This window comes from Macrotis lagotis, chromosome 3 (assembly GCF_037893015.1).
Source record: "Macrotis lagotis isolate mMagLag1 chromosome 3, bilby.v1.9.chrom.fasta, whole genome shotgun sequence".
Classification (NCBI taxonomy): Eukaryota; Metazoa; Chordata; class Mammalia; order Peramelemorphia; family Peramelidae; genus Macrotis; species Macrotis lagotis.
The window spans coordinates 192,586,978-192,609,924 of record NC_133660.1 but is presented as its reverse complement, the minus strand read 5'-3'; the positions used below and the strand labels follow the sequence as shown (position 1 = coordinate 192,609,924).

Here is a 22,947-nt window from a genome sequence, read left to right as displayed (position 1 = left end):
TCTTTGTATGTGATGTTGGTCTATGCCAACTTTCTGTCAGACTATTTTCCAGCTTTCCCTGCAGTATTTGTCAAATAGTGAGTTTTTATCCCAAATGGAGTCTTTGCGCTTATCAAACAGTAATTCTTGTAATCATCTACTTCTTTGTCTTGTGTGCCTAACCTATTCCATGATCCATCATTCTACTTCTTAGGCCCAAAAAATTTTGATAGTTGTTGCTTTATAATATAATTTTAGATCTGATATGTTCAGGCTATTTTCCTTTGCATTTTTTCATTAATTCCCTTGATCTTTTTATTCTTCCAGATGAATTTTTATTATTTTTCCTAGCTCTATAAAATAATTTATTAATAGTTTGATTGGTATGTCACTGAATAAAGAAATAATTTAGGTAGAATTGTCATTTTTATGATATTAGCTAGACTTATCCATGAGTAATTAATATTTTTTCCAATTGTTAAATCTGATTTTATTTCTTTTAAAAGTGTTTTATAGGGGCAGCTAAGTGGTACAGTGAATAGAGCACTGGCCCTGGAATCAGGAGGACCTGAGTTCAAGTGTCTTAGACACTTATTAATTACCTAGCAGTGTGACCTTGGGCAAGTCACTTAATCCCATTGCCTTGCAAAAACAAAAGTGTTTTATAATTGTGTTCATATAGTTCCTGTATTTATTTTGGCAAATATATTCCCAAATATTTAATTTTAAATAGAATTTCTCTATTTTTTTGCTGCTGGACTTTGCTGAAAATATACAGAAAAGCTATTGATTTATGTGGGTGTGTTTTATATCCTGTGACTTCACTAAAGATGTCAGTTATTTCAAGTAATTTATTTTTTGATTCTTTAGGATTCTCTAAGTGTACCATCATATTTTCTGCAAAGAGTGATAGTTTCATTCATTGCTTATTCTAATACCTTCTATTTCTTTTTCCTCTCTTCTTGCTAAATATAATATTTTAGTACATTATTGAATAATAATGATAATGGCATAATTTTTTCACTTTTGTTCTTATTAGAAGTCTTGTTGCTCATCCCCATTATAATTAATGCTTGCTGATGAGTTTAATTAGATATTCTTATCATTTTAAGTAGAACTCTGTTTATTCCTATGTTGTTTACTGTTTTTAGTAGAAATGGATGTGCTGTATTTTATCAAAAGCATTTTTTGCATCTATTGAGATAATTATATGATTTCTATTGATTCTTCTATTGATATGGTCAATTATGCTAGTAGTTTTCCTAACATTGTACCAGCATTCTTGATATACATTCCACCTGGTGTATTTGCATGTTGATAAATTGTTGTAATCTCTTTGCTAATAGTTTATTTAAAATTTTTGTATCAATATTGATTAGGGAAATTATATAATGGTCTATAATTTTCTTAATGTTTTTCCTCTTCCTGATTCAGCACCATATTTGTGTCACAAGATAAATTTGGTAGAACTCCTTTGCCTGTTTATCCAAATTGTTGATATGGTATTGGTGTTAATTGTTCCTTAAATGTTTGGTAGAATTCATTTATTAATCCATCAGACCTTCAAAATTTTTTCTTAGGGTGTTCTTTGATGACATGTTCAATTTCATTTTCTAAAATGGCATTAAGTATTTTATTTCCTTTTCTGTTAATTTATCAAATCTGGGCAATTTATACGTTTGTAAATATTCATTTGTTTCATTTAGATTGTCAGATTTTTTTTGCAGTTGGGCAAAATAGTTCATAATTGTTGCTTTAATTTCCTCTTCATTGGTGACAAATTCACCCTTTTCATTTTTGATACTACTGGTAATTTTTAAAAATCAAATTAACCAAAGACTTACCTGTTTTATTACTTTTTAAAAAATAATAAAACCAACTCTTAGAAGTTTTATTGATGAGTGAGTTCAATAGTATTCATACTTTCAATTTTATTCATCTGTCCTTTGAATTTTCAGAATTTCTCATTTGTTGTTTAATTGAGGATTTTTAACATTTTTCTGGCTTTTTAAATTATATGTCTAATTCATTGATCTGCTTTTTTTTATTCTTGTAAGCATATAGAGATAAAAAAAATTTCCCCTAAATGGTACTTTGGTTTTATCCCATAAATTTTAGTATGTTATCTCATTATTGACTTTCTCTTTGATAAAACTGGTTTTTTTGATTTGTTGTTTGACCCACTCATTCTTTAGAATTATTTAGTTCTCAGTTAATTTTTAATTTTCTTTCAGTGGCCCTGTATTACATGTAGTTTTATTGCCTCCTGCTCGGAAAAGGATGCATTTAATATTTCTATCTTTCAGCATTTGAATGAGATTTTTATGTGCTAAAACATGATCACTTGTTTAAGTGCTATATTTTGCTGAGAAGCAGCTATGTTGCTTTCCCCATTCAGTTTTGCTTCTGCTCTCCTCCATCACCTCTTTTTATTTTTGTTTAGATTTATCTAATTCCGAGAGAGGGATGTTGAGGTCCCCTACTAGTATAATTTTGCTTTCTACTTCAGTTCTAAGAATTTACATGTTAAATTATTTGGTGCATCTATGTTTAGCGTAGATATTATTTCCTTATCTATGGTACCTTTTACCACAAAGGTAATTTCCTTATCTCTTTTAATTAGAGCTGTTTTTGCTTTTGCTTTCTCTGAGAGCAGAATTGCTGCCCCCCTGCTTTACTTCATCTGAAGCATGATATATTCTGCACCAGGATTTTACTATTACTGTTGTGTGTCTTTCTGCTTCAAATGTAACGAAAAATATTGTAGGATTTACTGTCTGTTTCCTTTTTATGAGAGAGTTCATCCCATTCACATTCACAGGTATGATTACTCACTTACATGTTTCCTTCCCTCCTATTCTTCCCCTCTTTAAACTTTTCTTTCTTTCATCCTATCTCTTCTTACTTGTGTTTTGCTTCTGATCACTGCCTCCCTCAATTTGCCCTCTGTTCTATCACCTACTCCCCTTTTCTTTTCCCCTGTACCTCCTATTTCCTTATAGGATATGATAGTGTTCTTTACCCAATTGAGTATTACTATTGCCTCTTTGAACCAAATCTGATGAGAATAAGGTTCACTCCATACCTTTTTCCCCTCTATAATAGGTCTTTCATGTCTCTTCATGTGATTTATTTATTCTGCTTTCGTCTTCTCCCACTGTAATCTTTTTTTTCCACCCTTAATATATTTTTATCATCAAATCAAAGACAACTTATACCCAAACCCTCTAAGTATACTTCTAACTGCCCTAATAGAGATTGAATTCTTAAGAGTTACAATGATCATCTTCCCATGTAGGGTTGTAAACTGCTTAACCTTATTGAATACCATTTTTTTTCCTTTCCTTTTACCTTTTATGCTTTATGAATCTTGTTCAAATTTCAGATTTTCTGTTGAACTGTGGTGTTTCCATTCGGAAGGTTTGAAAGTCCCTTATTTCATTGAATATCCATCTGTTACCCTGGAAGATTATGCTCAATTTTTCTGGGTAGTTCATTCTATGTTGTAATTCAAGTTCCTTTACCTCTCAAAATATCATATTCCAAGCCCTCCACTCCTTGAATGTAGAAGGTTCTAAGTCCTATGTGATTCTGACAGGGTTTCCTTGATATTTGAATTGTTTTCTTTATGATTGCCTGCCATATTTTCTCCTTGACCTAATAGTCCAGGAATTTGATTAATATATTCTCAGGAGTTTTTTTTTTTGGAATCTCTCAGGGGATAATTGGTGGATTCTTTCAGTTCCTATTTTTCCCTCTGGTTCTAGATTAATAGGGCAGTTTTCCTTGATAATGTCTTGAAAGATGCTGCCAAGCTGTTTTTTTTTTTTTTTTTGGTTATGGCTTTCAGCTAGTCTTAATAACTGCTAAGTCATCTCTCCTGGATCTATTTTGCAGGTGAATTGTTTTTCCAATGAAGCATTTTACATCTATTTTTTCTATTTTTTAATTTTATTTGATTCTTGATATCATCTAGAATCATTAGTTTCTATTTGTACAATTCTAATTTTTTATTTTTTTAATTTAATTTATTTAATTTTTTTAGGTTTTTTTTTTTTGGCAAGGCAATGGGGTTAAGGGGCTTGCCCAAGGCCACACAGCTAGGTAATTATTAAGTGTCTGAGGTCAGATTTGAACTTGGGTACTCCTGACTCCAAGGCTGTTGCTCTATATACTATGCCACCTAGCCACCCCCAATTCTAATTTTTAAGGAATTATTTTCTTGGACTTCTGGCCAAGATGGTGGAAAGAAGACAGGCACTATGCCAAAGTCCTGATTTTCCCTCATATTTAATATGAAACAAACCTCTTAACAGAAATCTGATCAACAAAACCCAGAATGAGAAGCTAGTAGAAGAACATCTACCTCAAGGTTTGTCTTTCAGGAGTGTAGGTGAGCCCCGGGGCAGAGGGTGGACTCTGCCAGGAGCACAGGACAGGGTGAGAGCCACAGAGCAGTGCTAGCCTGATCAGCAGCACAGTGAGAGCCTGAGAGAAGAATTGGCCTGATTAGGCGGCAGGGGTGTGGAGCAACATGGGGAACAGAGGCATTGGGTGCGGCACTGATGGTCTGGAGCTTCCCAACTGGGCTGGAAGGCAGGTTCTAATGGGGGAGAGTTGCAGACATCGATCCATGGACTCTTCTGGTCTGGAGGAACTCAGGAGTCCATACCTTCAATTCAGCTGAAGACTCTTCCCAGAACAAACACAATTACAGCCCACCTCAGCCCCAGACTCAGGTGTGAGCAGTAGAGCTCCCTCAGCTGTGAATAGGGAGACCAAATACCTTGCCCTAGAGCAAAGTCCACCATTGTTCAGTGATAAAAGTATTCAACAACTTCAACCACACCCTCCAGGTCAAGGGAGAGGGCCTCAAATCAGGGGTCACAGACACTCCAGAGAAAACAACCAACACAGTGTACTGGCCTTCCCACTTGGAGTTACTAAACCCAGTGAGTAAAGCCTCTAGAGATCTCAACACCAAACCTCTGTGAATCAGCCCCTCCCCAACACAAGGTCTTAGGAAAATGAAGAAAGACCAATGGAAAGGAGGGTCTGTAGAAAAATTCCTAGAAGAAAAAGACCCTAACTCAGACCTAGAACCTCTGAGGAGAATATGATCTGGTCTCCAGCACAGAAAGACTTCCTCAAAGAGATCAGGAAGGAGTTTAAAAATCAATTGGAAAATTTGGGAGAGAAAATTAACACCTTACAACAAGAAATCCTTGGAAAATACAATTGGACAAATGCAAAAAGAAAATAATTCTCTCAAAATTTCAATTGGTCAAATGGAAAACTTTCAAGAATACAATTGACCAATTGGAAAAGGAGTTGCAAAAGGTAAATGAAGAAAATTCTTCTCTTAAAAAGAAGGATAGAGTCTGTGGAAACTAATGACTTCATGGGACATCAAGAGCCTGTTAAACAAAAAACAAAAACTTCAAAAAAATAGAAGAAAATTTAACAAAACCACTAACCTTGAGAATAGATTGAGAAGGGATAACCTGAGAATTGTAGGATTTTCTCAAAACACAAGAGGAAAAAAAGCCTGAACTTAATATTATAAGATTTAGTGATGGAAAACTGCCCTGATATCGTGGAAGCAGAGAGCAGAATAATAATTGAAAGAATGCATTGATCCCCTCCTCCCCCCATGAAAAGAGATCCTAAACTGAAAACACCAAAGATTATTGTGGCCAAATTCCAGAACTATCAGATAAAGAGAAAATCTGCAGCAGCCAGAAAGAAACAATTTAGATACCAAGGAGCCACAGTAAGGATTACACAGGACCTGGCTGCATCAACATTAAGGGATAGAAGGGCCTGGAATGAGATATTCTGAAGAACAAGGGAGCTTGGAATGCAGCCAAGAATTGACCACCCAGAAAAGCTGAGCTTTCTCTTCCAGGGGAAAAGATGTGCACTTAATGAAATAGAAGACTTCCAACATTACCTGATGAAAAGAGCAGAACTAAATAGAAAATTTGAACATCAAACAGGAGACTCAAGAGAAACATGAAAAGGTAAAAATAAAGGATAAAGGGAAAAAAACCCTGCTATCCAATAAGATGAAACTGGCTATATCTCCACCTGGGAGAAAGAGTCTCATAACTCTTGAGAATTGTAACTCTATTAGAGAGAATATACTTAGGCAGAAGTGATAGACTCATGACTTTTCTGTGACTCAGAATGATTTAAAAACAATACCCCCTTAAAAAGGGGGGACATTAAGGAGACAGGAGGATGGAGGAGATTAAATGGGGTAAATCTCATTACATTAAGAGGTACAAAAGACCTATTGTAATGGGGGGGGGGGGAAGAAAGAAGGAAGTGAGAACCACCAGAATCTTCCTCTCATCAGACTTGGCTTAAAGTTAACTTACACACACACTCAGTTAAGAAACTTCTCTTACCTTTCAAGTTTTTTTTTAAAAGGGGAACTAGCAGAAGGAAGGGAAGGAAGAAGGGGAAAAGGGAAAGGGGAGGGGAGGGTAACCACACTGAAGGTGGTGGTATTCATAAACAGTGCTGTGTAATATGGATGAAGGGAATAAAAGGGGAAAAATACAAACAGGGAAGATAGCATGGAGGGCAATAAAGAGTAATTATAACTTTGAATGTGAATGGGATGAATTCTCCATTAAAACATAAGCGAATAGCAGAGTGGATTAAAAACCAGAATCCTACAATATGCTGCTTACAACAAACTCATTTCAAGCAGAGAGATACATTAGAGTAAAGGTAAAAGGCTGGAACAAAATACATTTTGCTTCAGCTGAAGTGAAAAAAGCAGGGGAAGCAATCCTTATCTCAGACAAAAATAGATAGTGTGAAAAGAAATAAGGAAGGAAACTATATCTTCCTAAAAGGTACCATAGACAATAAAGCAATTTCAGTACTAAATATGTACGCACCCAATGGTGTATAGCATTCAAATTCTTAGAGGAAAAGTTGAAAGAGCTACAGGAAGACATAGCAAGCAAAACTCTACTAGTGGGAGACCTCAACCTCCAGTTCTCAGATTTAGATAAATCTAATTATAAGATAAACAAGAAGAAAGCTGAGGAGGTAAATAGACATGATAGGCTTAGGGAGGAAATTCAATGGGCATAGAAAGGAATGTACTTTGTTTTTCTGCAGTACGTGGTACACGAAAATTGAACATGTACTAGGGCATAAAACCCTAATGATCAATTGCAGAAAGGCAGAAATAGTGAATAGATCTTTCTCAGATCATAATGCAATAAAAATCACATGCAATATTGGGCTAGGGAAATAGAGACCCAAAATTAATTGGAAACTAAATAACCTCATTTTAAAAAATGAGTGGATCAAACAACAAGCTATAGAAAGAATTATTTCATCCTAGATAATGATAATAATGAAACAACCTACCAAAATCTATGGGATTCACTTAAGGCAGCTTTCAGAGGATATATTATATCTTTAAATGTTTATATGACTAAATTAGAGAAAGAGGAAATGAGTGAACTAAATATGCAACTAAAAAATTAGAGAAATAAATTAAACCCCCCCAATTAAATACCAAATTAGAAATTCTAAAAATTAAAGGGGGAAATTAATAACATCGAAAGCAAGAAAACTATTGAACTAATAAATGAAACCAAGAGCTAGTTTTATGAAAAAAACAATAATATTGATAAATCTCTGCTCAATTTGATTAAAAAAAGAATGAAGAAAACCAAATTGCTAGCATCATAAATTTAAAAGGTGACCTCACCACCAATGGGGAGGAAATTTAAGTAATAATTTGGGAATTATTTTGCCCAACTCTATGCCAATAAATTTGACAATAAAAGTGAAATGGATGAATATTTACAAAAATATACATTGCCCAGGTTAAATGAAGAGGCAATTAAATACCTAAACAACCTATCTCAGAAAAAGAAATTCAACAAGCCATTATTGAACTCCCTAGGAAAAAATATCCAGAGCCAGATGGATTCACAAGTGAATTATACCAAATATTTAAGGAACAGTTGGTTCCAATTCTATATAAACTCTTTGGAAAAATAGGTGAAGATGGAACTTTGCCTAACTCTTTCTATGATACCAATATGGTGCTGATACCTAAACCAAGAAGAGTTAAAGCAGAAAGAAAATTATAGACCTATCTCCATATTGAACATAGATGCAAAATCTTATAAAAATAAAATATAAAATATAAAAATATAAAAAATATAAAATTTATCAAAATGATTACACCAAGTTATCACTGGGATAATACATTATGACCAAGTAGGATTTATCCCAGGAATGCAGGGTTGGTTCAATATTAGGAAAACTGTTAGTATATAATTAATTATATGAATAACAAACCTATCAGAAATATGATTATATCAATAAATGCTGAAAAAAACTTTTGACAAAATACAGCACCCATTCCTACTAAAACACTAGAGACTATAGGAATAAATGGATTGTTCCTTAGAATAATAAGCAGTATCTATCTGAAACCATCAACAAGCATTATATCAATGGGGATAGGCTAGAGGCATTCCCAATAAGATCAAGGGTGAAACAAGATGCCCATTATCACCACTACTACTCAATATTGTATTATAAATGTTAGCTTCAGCAATAAGAGGAGAAAAAAAATTAAAGGAATTAGAACTGGTTGAATGTGATGAGAGAGAAATCATATCCTTACTCTCTCACTCTTTGCAGATGACATGATGATATACCTAGAGAATCCCAAAGAATAATCTAAAAATTACTTGAAATAATTAGCAACTTTAGTAAAGTTGCAGGATATAAAATAAACCCTCATAAATCCTCAACATTTCTATATATGACTAGCAATATGTAGCAGAAAGAGCTAGAAAGAGAAATCCCATGCAAAGTAACCTCAGACAATATAAAATACCTGGGAGTCAATCTGCCAAAGCAGATTCAAAAGCTTTTTGAAAACAATTAAAAAATACTTCTCACACAAATAAAATCAGATTTAAATAACTGGGCAAACATCAATTGCTCATGGATAGGATGAACTAATATATAAAAATGACAATTCTACCAAAACTAAACTACCTGTTTAGTGCCTTACCAATCAAAATTCCAAAAGAAAAATTAATGAGTTAGAGAAAGTTGTAAGTAAATTCACATGGAGAAATAAAAATTCAAGAATTTCCAGGGATTCAGTGAAAAAATGTATAAAAGAAGGTGACTTAGCCTTACCAGATCTAAAATTATAAAGCATCAATCATCAAAATTCTCTGGTATTAAGAAATAGAGTGGTAGATCAGTGGAATAGACTAGGTGCAATAGTAGGAAATGCTTATAGTAATTTGCTGTTTGATAAACCCAAAGAGTCCAGTTATTGGGATAAAAACTCTTTGATAAAAACTGTTGGGAAAATTGGAAGTTAGTATGGAAAAAACTTAGACCAATACCTTACATCCTATACCAAGATAAGGTCAAAATGGATACAGAATTTAGACATTAAAAACAGTTTTATAAACAAACTAGATCAAGGAATAGTTTACCTGTCAGATCTATGGAAAGGGAAGGAGTTTATGACCAAAGAAGAGATGGAGAACATCGTTAAAGATAAACTAGACAATTTTGATTACATTAAATTAAAAGCTTGTGCACAGACAAAACTACTGTAACCAAGATCAAGAGAAATGTAGTAAATTGGGAAATAATTTTACAATTAGTATTTCTGACAAAGGACTCTAAAATATACAGAGAACTGAGTCAAATTTTTAAAACGACAAGCCATTCCCCAATTGACAAATGGTCAAAGGATATTCAAAGGCAATATACAAATGAGGAAATCAAAGCAATCATAGTCATATGAAAAAATTGCTCTAAATCACTGATTATTAGAGAAATGCAAATTAAAGCTTCTCTGAACCTCACACCTCTCAGACTGGCCAATATGGCCAGAAAGGACAATGATCAATGTTGGAAGGGATGTGGGAAATCTAGGGCACTAATGCATTGTTGGTGGAACTGTGAACTCATCCAACCTTCCTGGAGAGCAATTTGTAATTATACCCAAAGTGTAACAAAAACGTGCATACCTTTTGTTCCAGCAATGCCACCACTGGATCTATACAAAGAGATTATGAAAACAGGTAAAAAATAGAACTTGTACAAAAATATTCATAGCAGCCCTGTTTGTGGTGGCAAAAAATTGGAAATTAAATAAATAGCATTCAACTGGGGAATGGCTTAACAACCTGTGGTATATGTATGTGATGGAACACTATTGTTCTATTAGATACCAGGAGGGATGGGAATTCAGGGAAGCCTGAAAGGATTTTCATGAACTGATACTGAGAGGCAATGGAAAATACCATCTGTATCCAGAGAAAGAATTGTGGAGTTTGAACAAAGACTATTACCTTTAATTTAAGGAAAAACCCATTATCTTATTATGCAATTTTGTTCTCTTATACTTTATTTTTCTTCCTTAAGGATATGATTTCTCTCTCATCACATTCAACTTAGATCAGTGTTTACCATGGAAACAATGTAAGCACTAACAAGCTTCCTTCTGTGGGGAGTGTGGGGAGGGAAGCAAGATTAGGGGGAAAATTGTAAAACTCAAAAAATCTTTCTAAAATTTTTTTGTTCAGTTTGCCTTCTTTTTTGCCTTTAGTTTACCTTTTCCATTTGGTCAATGATTTTGAAAAAGTTAATTTCATAATTGAACTTTTTTAAAACTTTGGCCAATTCTACTTTTTAGGTGTTTTCTTTAGTCAATTTTTTTGCTTCCTTTTCCAAACTCTTGGCTTTTTTCCCCCACAACTCTTATATAACTTTAATTTATTTCCTCACTGTTTTTCTACCTCTCTTACCTGACTTTCTAAAATCCTTTTTGAACTCTTCCAAGAGATTTTTTTTGGCTTGACATCCCTTCATTTTCCTCATTGAAGCTTTGCATGTAGCCATTTTGATATTGTACTTTAAAGTGTCTGTGTTTTGATCTTCCCTGTTGTCATAGGACTATGGTCAGGGCTCTTTTTGTTTTTTGTTCATTTTTAAAAGTTGAACTCTGGTCCTGGGATCCAGGAGGCACCATCCCTGGCTTTGTACTCCAGCATCTCTGGCAACTTGTGCCCTGTGTTGGGTGGCCTGGTCTAGTCATACCTGTTATACCCTAGGGTTCAGGTCTTGCAGTTTGCCTGCTGTGCTTGGGCTGGGGCATCACAGCTCTTTTGCTGAGCCAGGACTGTGGAGCCTCAGGTGCTGACCTGAGCTGGTTCTCCCGGACTCCACCTGTGCTTAGCTCTGCTCCTCTTTACTGAAGTGAGACCTTTGCTGAAGTCCTTTTAAATTTCTTCGACTGGAAGATTGTTTGACTTGCCTTTTTGTGGATTCTGTCACTGCAGGATTTTTTTAGAGGTTTGATTTAACATTGTTTCCAAGGGTAAAAGATCAAGCCATCTCCTGGTTTCTCTTTGATATCTTGGCTATGTCCCAACCCAGTTGTTTTTTTGTCTTCCTTCCTTCCTTCCTTCCTTCCTTCCTTCCTTCCTTCCTTCCTTCCTTCCTTCCTTCCTTCCTTCCTTCCTTCCTTCCTTCCTTCCTTCCTTCCTTCCTTCCCATTTGTACATGCATATTTTCAAGTTACAAAGTTTCCCTCCACCATCTCTTCCCCTTGGTTGGGAGTGGTCAGATTAGCATTTTACATAAATATTTTACCAATTAGTAGTTTTTGGCATGGGGAATTAGGATTAAGTGAAAGAGATACATAAAAGATCATTTTTATAAAGTGCTCATTATATTTGGTAGGGGTGGTTTTTTTTCCAGTGCATTTTGTTTTGTTTTTCTTCCTCTGGTTGGGGATAATATAGTCCATAACCTGTCAACTATGGTTGTCCTAGACCTCTGGACTGCTGAGAGGAGTTGCTTCCATCAAAGTTGTTCATCTCATAATGTTGATATGTAAATTGTTGTCTTGGCTCTACTCCCTTCATTCAGCATCAGATCCTGTAAGTCATTTCCTGATTCTCCAGAGTCCGACCATTTATTGTTTCTTAAAGAACAATAATATTCTATAGTATTCATGCACCATAACTTGTTTAGCCATTGCCCAATTAATGGCATCCCTTCAACTTCTAACTCTTTGCCACTACAAAAAGGACTGCTATGAATATTTTGGAACATATAGGACTTTTTCCATTTTTTACAATTTCTTCTGGATACTAGAATTGGAATTGCTGGGTCAAAGAGTATGAACAGTTTTATTGCTCTTTGGGCATATTGCTCTCCAGAAAGGTTGTATCAGTTCACAACTCCATCAGCAATGCATGCATCAATGTCCCAGGTGTCCCAAAACCTCTCCAACACTGATCATCTTGCTTTTTTTCTCATCTGGGCTAATCTAATAGGTGTGAGATGATACCTCATAGTTGTTTTAATCTACATTTCTCTAATCAATAGTGATTTGGAACATTTTTTCATATGCTTATGTATAGGTTTAATTTCTTCATTTGAAAACTGTCTGTTCAGATCCTTTGACATTTCTCAATTGGAGATCACCCCAGTTGTTTTTATGACATAACAAAATGTGTTGGAATGCTAGGAAATATTTTAAAGGTTAGGGGAAACCAATGAACCACAAATCTCTGAAGAACAGTCAGCAGACGGGATCCCTATTATCAATCTGTTTCCCTTGTCCACATTCTTTTTTTAAAAAAAAAGTTTTGCAAGGAAATGGGGTTAATTGACTTGCCAAAGGTCACACAACTAGGCAATTATTAAATGTCTGAGGTAGGATTTGAACTCAGGTCCTCCTGATTCTAGGGTCGGTGCTATATCCACTGCGCCAGCTAGCTACCCCCCTTGTCCACATTCTTAAGTGTTCATTCCATTTGGTCTCTTTTGTTTTGATCTGGACATGTGATTATCAATCAAAGGCGGTTCTGGTCAAGAAAATTCCCAAAAGAGACTGGCAGATGTTTTGCAATTTATAATCTTAGAGTGTTTCTTGAAGCAATGAGAGATTAAATGATTTGCTCAATGTCACAAAATCAGTAAATGTCAAAGATGGTGCTTGGCTAGCCCTTTATCTAGGATCCTGGTACTCATTTCATAACTGAACCCCAAGCAAACCCTTTCTCTAGCATCACAAAGTGTCAGAATCACTAGAACTCAAATACATGTCACAATATTACATTTCTATTGCTAATAAAATCCATATTAATGTTTCAACACATGACCTGGGGTTCCCATCTTATCTTTTCTTTTTCTACTTCTTGGGTCTCTCTGTGTGTGGAATAGTGTTCTAAGAAATGACAGGTAGTATCTCACTCTAGTTAAACTGGCTTATACTTGGACCATATTGTTTACTCTACCAGGCTTCCTGGTTGTATATAAATATATGTATGTTTTGGGATGAGGATGTTATCTTGGGGTTTGCAAACACCAAGGCCTCTGATGGTCATTTTTCCATAACCTTTGTTTTTCAGAATCATTAAGCTTCAAGTCTGTATTAGAAATACAGAGCTGAATGGGAGGAAACCCCAGATTTTTGTCAAGGGATGCCAATAACAACAATGATAATAATAGCTAACATTTGTATAGTGTTTACTAACATTTATATAGTAGAGACTGGGCTAAGCACTTTACCCTTATTATCTGATTTGATCTTCACAACAACCCTGGAAGTGGCAAAACTGAGGCAAACAGTACTCCACATTTTTTCCTTATCGTATATAAATTAAGCCTGTCCTTTATATGACATCTACCTTTGCCCTTGTTTGCAGTAAGAATAACCTTTAAAGTCTCAGGTCCATTAAACTGAAAATCATTTCCAGAGTCAAAATTTTCAGAGAAGACCCATGCGCATTAATTCATTTCCAAATGTGCAGTGATACTATACTCCCTAACCTCACAGATGCCTTGGTGCTTACAAGGGAACCAAATAAATCCTCAAATATTAACATTGTTAAGGTATCTCTTCATAGAAGTACCTTAGTAAAGCTTCTTTCCCCACCAAAATGTGATATAGTCATGATGTGAGTATGTGCTATTTGAAAAATAGAACTGATAGATTTGTTTGATGCAGGATTGCCACATACTTGCAATTTCTAAAAAAACTACATCTGAGGCATATATACCTTGTTATTCCACAATGACCTATTTTTATGTTTCCTCATGGGGGTAAAAGTGATTCTGGGACTTTAACCACAACATTTTGAAGAATTATTTTGTGCTTAATTTATTTAAATTATTTAAGACTTTGAGAATAACAGATTGGCTTTGCTTGGAACATAAAAAAAGTATACCATCTTTGCAGAGGTGGTGGGACTAAGGGTGTGGAACATAGCATTCTGTTAGGCTTGGTGAGATAGTTTTATTTTAACTCTTTTTTTCTTTTTATTACAGCAAATCAATCTCTGGAAGGTTATATTCAGAAAGAGTGCTATGTCAAAACAAACAAAAAAATTAAAAATAATCTACATATATATATGCCAAAGGCCTCCTTTATGAACTTATGACAGTCAGATTTTCACATGATATTCTTTAACAGACCACTTTAACAGACCACATAGTTAATTGACTAGCCATTTGCTTTTATTTTAAAAACCATATTTGGTGGAAAAAATGGCATTTTAAGGGCTAATAAATCATGCATAAGAGCTATTCAAAATTCTTTGAAAAGGAAGAAAAATAGAAGTAATCGTCATGTTAATAAAATCAAGGGAGGCATCAGCAGGGAGAAAAACCTAAGACACTCTCATGGTAGTTGTCCTGTGTTGTCCATTCCACATGCCCCAGATTGTGGCAGGCTTTGGAAGGCTGTGGAGTCTACTCAGGGAACTTCAGTTCACACAGAAGAATTCAACTTAGCAACTTAAAAGTGGGTGAAGAATTCCATGTTGGTGAGAGAATGAGTTGCCTTTCACCTAGGAGTTGGGTCTGCTACTGAGCTGCTCCATTAGGATTATTTCATCTTGAAGTTTCCTCTCATGTTCTAGGGTTGCACTAAGGGCTTTACAAATGCTATCTTCCAGCAGCTATGAAGGGTAGCTTCTATTACTTTCCCCATTTATAGATGATTAACCTGAGACAAAGGGAACCAAAATGACTTGCCCAGGGTCCCAACTAGACCAGATGAACTCGGACTCTCCACCTGCCAGCTCACTTGGCTTCATATTCCTCATAGTTCCTTATTGCCTCCTTGCTGGTGTGTGAAGTCCTTCTTAATCCAACTCCAGTCTCTCTTCTAACTTCACCCGGCTCCTGAACTGACCTGGGGCTCCCCTTAAAAGATTCACTAGCTCCTTTCTCTGCCCTTTGTACAGGCTGGACTCTAAGCTGAACCGCATCTTCTCCTCACCTCCCCCTTGGGATCCTAGCTCCCATCTGGACTCAACTCAAGCAACTCTTCCTCCATGAGGCTGCCCCTGGTACACACCCCCTGCCTCCAATTTGAGTACCCTCCTCATGCACAGATTACTTTTTATATATTTTGCATAAAAGTTTTGATTCCTTCCACTAACATAGCTCTTGAACTGGCTTGTTTTTGTCTTTGTGTGGGTTTCTGATAAATTCTTGTTACATGGATTAAGACTGGATATGTCATTAAAGGCAAAGGAAAAGGTATTTGAAAGCCTGGAAGTAAAACCTTACTGAGTGATGCAAGAGCTCAACATATAGTCTTACTATGTGTGGCTAATGTGGAATGGTGATGAAAGTCATAAAGTCAAAGAAGGTAAAGAAGTGGTGAGCCAGATCAGTGCAGAGTCTGAAGTCTCAAAAAATGATAGTGAAAAATGAAAAACATGATCCCAATACTAAAATCATCTAGAGCAGTGTTGTCAACTCAAAGAGACTCAACTAACTATTCATAAGGAATCTAATTGGTTCATATTGGCTTAGAAAACCACATATTAACATCTGCATTTTATATTTATTTTGCTAAATATTTCTCAATTATACATTTATATATTCTCTTTTTGTACAAATAATGGTTTTTATACATTAATAAAATATTCTTGTTTAAGAGTAAACAGAATACTCCCTCCCCCCACAAAATATAGACTTGCTTGAGCGATAAAGTAAAGGGGAGAGAAAAAAAATTAAAATTAAAAAAAATAATAGTAATAATTGTAGGTAGGGCCATGTGGCGCAATGGACGGAGCCCCAGCCCTGGAGCCAGGAGCACCTGAGCCCATATCCGACCCCATACACCCAACAATCACCCAGCTGTGTGACATGCAAGCCACCCCAAACCCAATGCCCTGCAAAAACCAAAAAAAAGAAAAAAAAAAGACCACAAATAAAATAAAATAGTAATAATAGTAGGGGTAGCTGGGTGGCAGACAGAGCACTGGCCCTTGAGCCAAGAGCACCCAGGTCCAAATCCGGCCACAGACACCCAAAGATCACCCTGCTATGTGGCTCCAGGCAGGCCACCCAGCCCCATTTGCCCTGCACCCCCCCCCCCAAATAATAATAAAAAATGTGCTTCAGTATTTGTTCCAACACCAACAACTCTGTCACGGGTGGATAACATTCTTTATGATAAGTCCATTGCAAAAGTTACTTCCATATTTTTCCACCATTACCATTGCTGATCACAACTCCCTTCTTTCGTATTTCTCCACTAACCATGTAATATATTTTCTCTCTCCTTTCACTCTGACTCTGCTGTAGGGTAGCTGAGTGGCGCAGCAGACAAATCCCTGGTCCTGGGGCCAAGAGGCCTCAAGCCCTCTTACCACCCCTTAGGCCTAGCATCCACCTGGCCCTATGGTCCAGGACAGGCCATCCAATCCCAGCCCCTTCCTAGAAGTAAAAAGGAAAATGTGTTATGTCTGACCACTCTCACCCCATGGTCCATCCTCTCCTCCATCACTCACATCCTCCCCCTTCCCCGTCACTCCCACTTCTTACTCCAGATGTCTATACCCCATTGAGTATATATGCTGTTTCCTCTCCTAGCCACCTCTGATGAGAGCGAAGGTTCCCTCATTCCCCCTTGCCTTCCCCCCTTCCATATCATTGCAACAGCTCATTGTAATAAAGAAAAAACTTGTTATATAAGATATCTTGGCCTATTCCCCCTCTCCTTTTTCTTTTTCCCATCACATTTCCCTTTTTTCCTCTTGACTCCATTTTACACCATATTTTATCTTCAAATTCAGCTTTCTCCTGTGCTTCGGCTATAAAAGCTCCTTCTACCTGCTCTATTAACTAAGAAGGTTCATATGAGTTTTATCAGTGTCAATTTTCTATGCAGGAATACCTACAGTTCATCATCATTAAGTCCCTCATATTTTCCCCCTCTCCTCCAATCTCCATGCTTCGCCTGAGTCCTGTATCTGAAGATCAAACCTTCTGTTCAAATCTGGCCATTCCAACAGGAACATTTGAAATTCCCCTGGTTCATTGAAAGTCCATCTTTTTCCCTGGAAGAGGACATTCAGTTGCATTCTAAGCTCTTTTGCCTTCCAGTATATTATATTCCAAGCCCTATGAGCTTCCAGTGTAGTTGCTGCTAAGTCCTGTGTGATCCTGACTGCAGCTCCATGATATTTGAACTGTGTCCTCCTGGCTGCTTGTAATATTTTCTCTTTGACTTAGGAGTTCTGGAACTTGGCTATAATATTCCTAGGGGTTGTTTTTTTTGGGATCTTTTTCTTGGGGGGATCGGTGAATTCTCTCCATTTCTATTTTGCCCTCTGCTCCTAGGATATCAGGGAAATTTTCCTGTAGTAATTCTTTGAAAATAATGTTAAGGCTCTTTTCCTGATCATGACTTTCAGATATTCCAATAATTTTTAAATTATCTTTCCTAAATCTGTTTTCCATATCAGTTGTTTTTTCAATAAGATGTTTCACATTTTCTTCTAATTTTTCATTTTTTGGGTTTTGAAGTATTGAGTCCTGGTTTCTCATAAATTCATCAATCTCCCTGAGTTCTATTTTTTTTTGTCTGAAGGATTTGTTCTCCTCAGTTTTCTTATCTCTTTTACAATCTGGCCAATTTTGCTTTTTAAAGCATTCTCCTCAATAACTTTTTGAACTGTTTCATTCATTTGACCTAAGCTGGTTTTTAGCATGCTATTTTCTTCAGCATTTTTTGGATTTCCTTGACTATGCTGCTGACTTCATTTTCATGTTTTTCCTGCATCTCTCTCCTTTCTTTTCCCAGTTTTTCCTTCTAACTCCTTTATTTGATTTTCAAAGTCTTTTTTGAGCTCTGTCATAGCTTGAGCCCAATTTCTGTTTTTCTTGGAGTCTTTAGCTGCAGGAGCTTGTACTTCCTCATCTTCAGACTGAGTATTTTGATCCTTCTTGGGCTCATATGCAAAATATTTCTCAATGGTGTTCCTCTTGTTTCTCTGCTTGCTCATTTTCCCAGCCTGAGCCTGGTTTTGGGGTGCTTCCTGAGCTTTTGGGACACTCCCACAAGGATCTCAGTGTGTGAGGCTCTGTCCTCCCTCCTGGTCTGTGAATGACCATATGCACCCCCCCTCTGCCTCAGGGCTGAGGTTGGGGGGTCTGCTATTCTATGGGGGGGCCTAGACTGCAATCAGGATCTGAATGTGGTCAGAGCCCCAGAGCCCTCTTCCGGGGGCAGAGGAGAGAGCTCAGCAGTCTCTCTCTCTCTTCACTCCCCTCCCTAGGTTCAATGGATTCATGTCCTGGGGGCTCCTCCTTACCAGCTTCCCCAGTTTCTGTTCCTGGATCTGGGCTACAGAAAGACCATGCTGTTCTCTGTGTGCCCTGAGGGCTGGGCTTCATGTGCTTGCTCTGGCAGAGGTCCCCAGCTGTTCCCCCAATTTGTGCCCGGTACTCCCCGTGGTGTAGCTCAGGAGACTCCCCCGCTGCTGTGAGCAGTGGCTTCCAGTGCCCTGGGGCTGCCTCCAGGAGGCTGAAGTTCTTTTGCTCTGGCGGGCCACCCCTCTGGTGGCTGCCCCTCTGACCCCAGGGAGCAGAGCCTTTCCTGCTCTTTTCCAGGTTACCTGGAGTAGGAGAACTGCCTCACTGGATGCCTCTGTGGGTTCTGTCTCTTGAAAGTTTAGGTAGAGTCCTTAGTTTCGAAATTTTATGAGAGAGCTTCTAAGAGACATTGCTCTCTTGTGGCCATCTTGGCTCCGCCCCTCTCAATTATATTTTAATTTGGTTCAGACTATGTTCAGAAGGGTGATGACTATTTGTGACCCATGGGCTATAGTTTGACACCTTTAATTTTAACGTTGAAAATGGGTCCTGAGGAGAGCAAATAACAGCAGAAATGTTAGTAGACGGAATGGAGTTTGAATATATAGGTGAGGATGGATTACTTGTCTAAAACTGAGACTCAAAATAGGCTTAAGGTATACTTTCTATTTTGTCATTGTTCATGTTGGATTGTATGAGATTCTGTGCAGTTGAATGTGTATGTATGTATAAATTAAGAAAGATGATTTATACATAATTTTATAGTTAATTTTTAACTGTTCTTTTTGTGGGAAGTATTAAAATTAAATAGCAGTTTTGCATTTTCTTTGTCAAATATTTCATAATACTGGATAATATGGTCCTTTTATATATGGTTATCTTTTTAGTTCCCAGTGAACACTATTCTCCTCTTATATACTTAAAAAGATAAGCTTTGACCTTTATGAAAACTTTTATTTCTCTTATGAGATCCTAAATTTTCTCTTCATTTTTTAATATCTTGTAATTTGAGCAGGTATGAAATTTGGGCAGGTACAGAACTTTTTAACAAAATAGTTGAGGAAGGTATGGTATGTTGTGAAGGAAATACTGGACAGAGAAACATGATACCTATCTTGGTTCTGGGTACTTTTATGAACTTAGGCAAGTCATCTAAACTCTCTGGAATTCATTTCGCTTATCAATTTAAGAGTGGAACTGGAGAAATTAGGGATAAATTGGAGAATGTGAAACAAATGATATCAAAACTTTTTCTTAAAAAAAGAATGGGGTTTGCTAAGTGGTTTTTGAGCCTCTTTCCATTCCTAACATTCTTTTGTGGCATTTGATTTATTTATATAACCTTTTTTCTACCACTCAAATGAAAATTTGAATGTATATTTCTATGTTTGATGCTTAACATTTGACATTGTAAACTTCAGTGACTGTATAATATATTGCTTTTGCTGGTACATATGTTTTTCATTCACAATCAAAAACCCTTCTTTACCACAAAATCAAATTTGATTATTCCTTCATAAATATATATTGGTGTTCATGTAATAGAAAACTCCTTTTCCAATTCTGTTTCATTTTGCAATTGTTCTGTTGGGATAATTGGACATAAATTTGGGGACATTAAGGACAGTTTACATACTTTGAAACAACTGGAATTGGGGGACTGGGACAGGAGGAGAGGTTGCCATGAGATGTGAACTCAGGTCTCAACATGAAGAGCAACTCTCTTCACCGACATTGTAGGGCTTAGTCTTGAATCATTTTTGCAAAATTATATATAATGTAAACATTTAGAGACTATGCAATCTTATTTGAATGATTCTTAGTATAAAAATAGGATCTTTGACTGGGCAACCATTGGAATTAATCTTCCCCACAGATTTGCATCTTCCTCTCACCCCTTCCCTACATTCCTGTGTAACCTTTGGCTGAGTCACATCACTTCTTTGCTTTGGTGCTTTATCTACAAAGGAAAAAAGGTAGATTAAATTGCTTCAAAGGTCACTTCTAGCCCTAAATCTATGATGCTGTCTCCTGTGACCTTTCCTATTCTTTCTTCCTCCACTCCCACTTCTAGTTTCCAGAACACCAGTCCTGCATCATCACCTACTTAATAGTCTTTTCTGACTGGTTATTTTATCAGTTCTCATGTCTTAAAAAAACCTCGTTATCCTCCCACTAAACACACACTTTTTCTAAATTATCCTGCTTCTTTCAAAGGCACCACTAATCCTTCTAGTCTCTCAGATTAAAAACCCTTCACATTACTCTTTCTAATTCTGCATTACTAGATGCCAGATTCTACAATGTGATCCTGTTTACATGTATTTTCTAATTACTCATCACCTTATTTGAGATATTAAGATTCTTTATCCTAGATTATTGGAATAATAATCCTAATTGGTTTCTCTGATTCAAGTTTTGTCCTATAGGATGCATTTTTCCACATAGCTGTCACAGTGATCATTCTAAAGTATCTATTTGGCCATATAACTCCTCTAGTCAGTAAACACCAATGATTCCTAATTATGGTTAGAGTCATAGAAAAACTTTGACATTTAAATCCTCTCCCAGACTACTTTTCTGGATTTATTACATATTATTCTACCTCAGGTACACTATAGTCCTTCTTTCTGTTCTTTGAAAGTAACTTCTTCCCTCTCAGCGCTCCAGGGCCTGGGACTGGTGTCCTCCTCGCTGGCTGCAGCTGCTGCCCCGGGAGCCCCTTCTATCCTCTCCCCCCCACCCTGGGCCCCTCTCCTCTCCCCTAGATAGTTCCCACGTTGTCCAGGACGTTTGAACTAATTTTTCAGGGTGAGGAGAGGACTGGTCCTGGGGGAAGGCTTGCTTTGGAGGAAGAGCCGCCTGGAGGAGCTCAAGATGATAGAGGCCCTGGTAACAACTGAAGCTCAGAAACTGCTTCAGCAGCTGAATGTTCTGTTGGAACAGGGGTCCAGATGTCAGCCAAAGGTCTGTGGCTTGAGACTAATTGAATCTGCTCATGATAATGACCTTTGGATGACTGCAAGACTGAGAGACTTCGAAGTGAAAGACCTTCTTAGCCTTACTTAGTTCTTCGGTTTTAATTCAGAAACTTTTTCTCTAGCTGTGAATTTACTGGACAGATTTCTATCAAAATGAAGGTACAGCCTAAACGTCTTGGATGTGTGGGATTAAGTTGCTTCTATCTGGCTGTGAAATCAACAGAAGAAGAGAGAAATGTCCCATTAGCCACTGATTTGATTCGAATAAGTCAATACAAACTCACAGTTTCTGACCTGATGAGAATGGAAAAGATTGTATTAGAGAAAGTGTGTTGGAAAGTCGAAGCTACTACTGCTTTTCAGTTTCTACAGCTCTATTGTTCACTCATTCATGAGAATTTACCATGTGAAAGGAGAAAGAATCTGAGTTTTGAAAGACTGGAAGCTCAGCTTAAGGCCTGCCACTGTAGGCCTTAAAGTATTAGCATTGTCTATAATAGCACTGGAGATTCAAGCACAGAAATTTATGGAATTGGCAGAAGGAGTAGAATGTCTACAGAAACATTCTAAGATACATTGCAGAGATATGACCTTCTGGCAGGAACTTGTAGCCTAACTGAATACTCATCAAACAAGTGTTCTAAACCAAATGTTCAGAAGTTGAAGTGGATTGTGTCTGGGCGTACTGCATGTCAGTTGAAGCATAGTTATTACAAAATTGCTCATCTTCCAACAATCCCTGAAACTGGGTCTTAATAGGATTCTTATGGTGAAGAAATTCAACGATTTTGAAGGCTAATTTCACATAAAAACTATGGACTTCAATATTAGGATGGATTTAAGCTGTGAAGCCTGAAACACAGCAACTAGGTTAGCATTGATGTTTTCATATGAGGGGAAAAGAGGTTATAGTTGGAACTCAGTTGTGTGCTGTGGTTGCAGATGTGTTCAGGACTAAATTATGATCCTCTTTTGAAGTATGTTTGTAAAAACTGAAATGTGAAACCCCAAAGTAGATTTAAGAATGGGAGACTATACTGTGAATTGGTAGTTAATGTTGATCCAATCTAGTAGTATTTGGATTGGTATACCGATTATAGATAGTATTGATGGCAAGGTGTGATTGACTTTTAATGTTATTTGAATTGTGATGCAAGTTCACATCAAAAACAGATCAACTTCAGAAAAATGGTTTGATGCACTTAGTGTAGTCGGGTTACTAGTCTATGGCAGTATAAACAGTCTTGATAAAGCCTTATACAACTAGATAATCCAATAATTCTAAAGATTTATTTTTGGCCATATTTTTCATTTAAATTCTATTAAAGTTGTAGAC

At 36.7% G+C, this 22,947-nt stretch overlaps 1 pseudogene; it reads left to right on the top strand.

Moving 5' to 3' along the window:
- Nucleotides 1-21,507: 21,507 nt before the first annotated feature.
- On the top strand, nucleotides 21,508-22,386 carry LOC141516374 (cyclin-G1-like; annotated as a pseudogene).
- The last annotated feature ends 561 nt before the right edge of the window (nucleotides 22,387-22,947 follow it).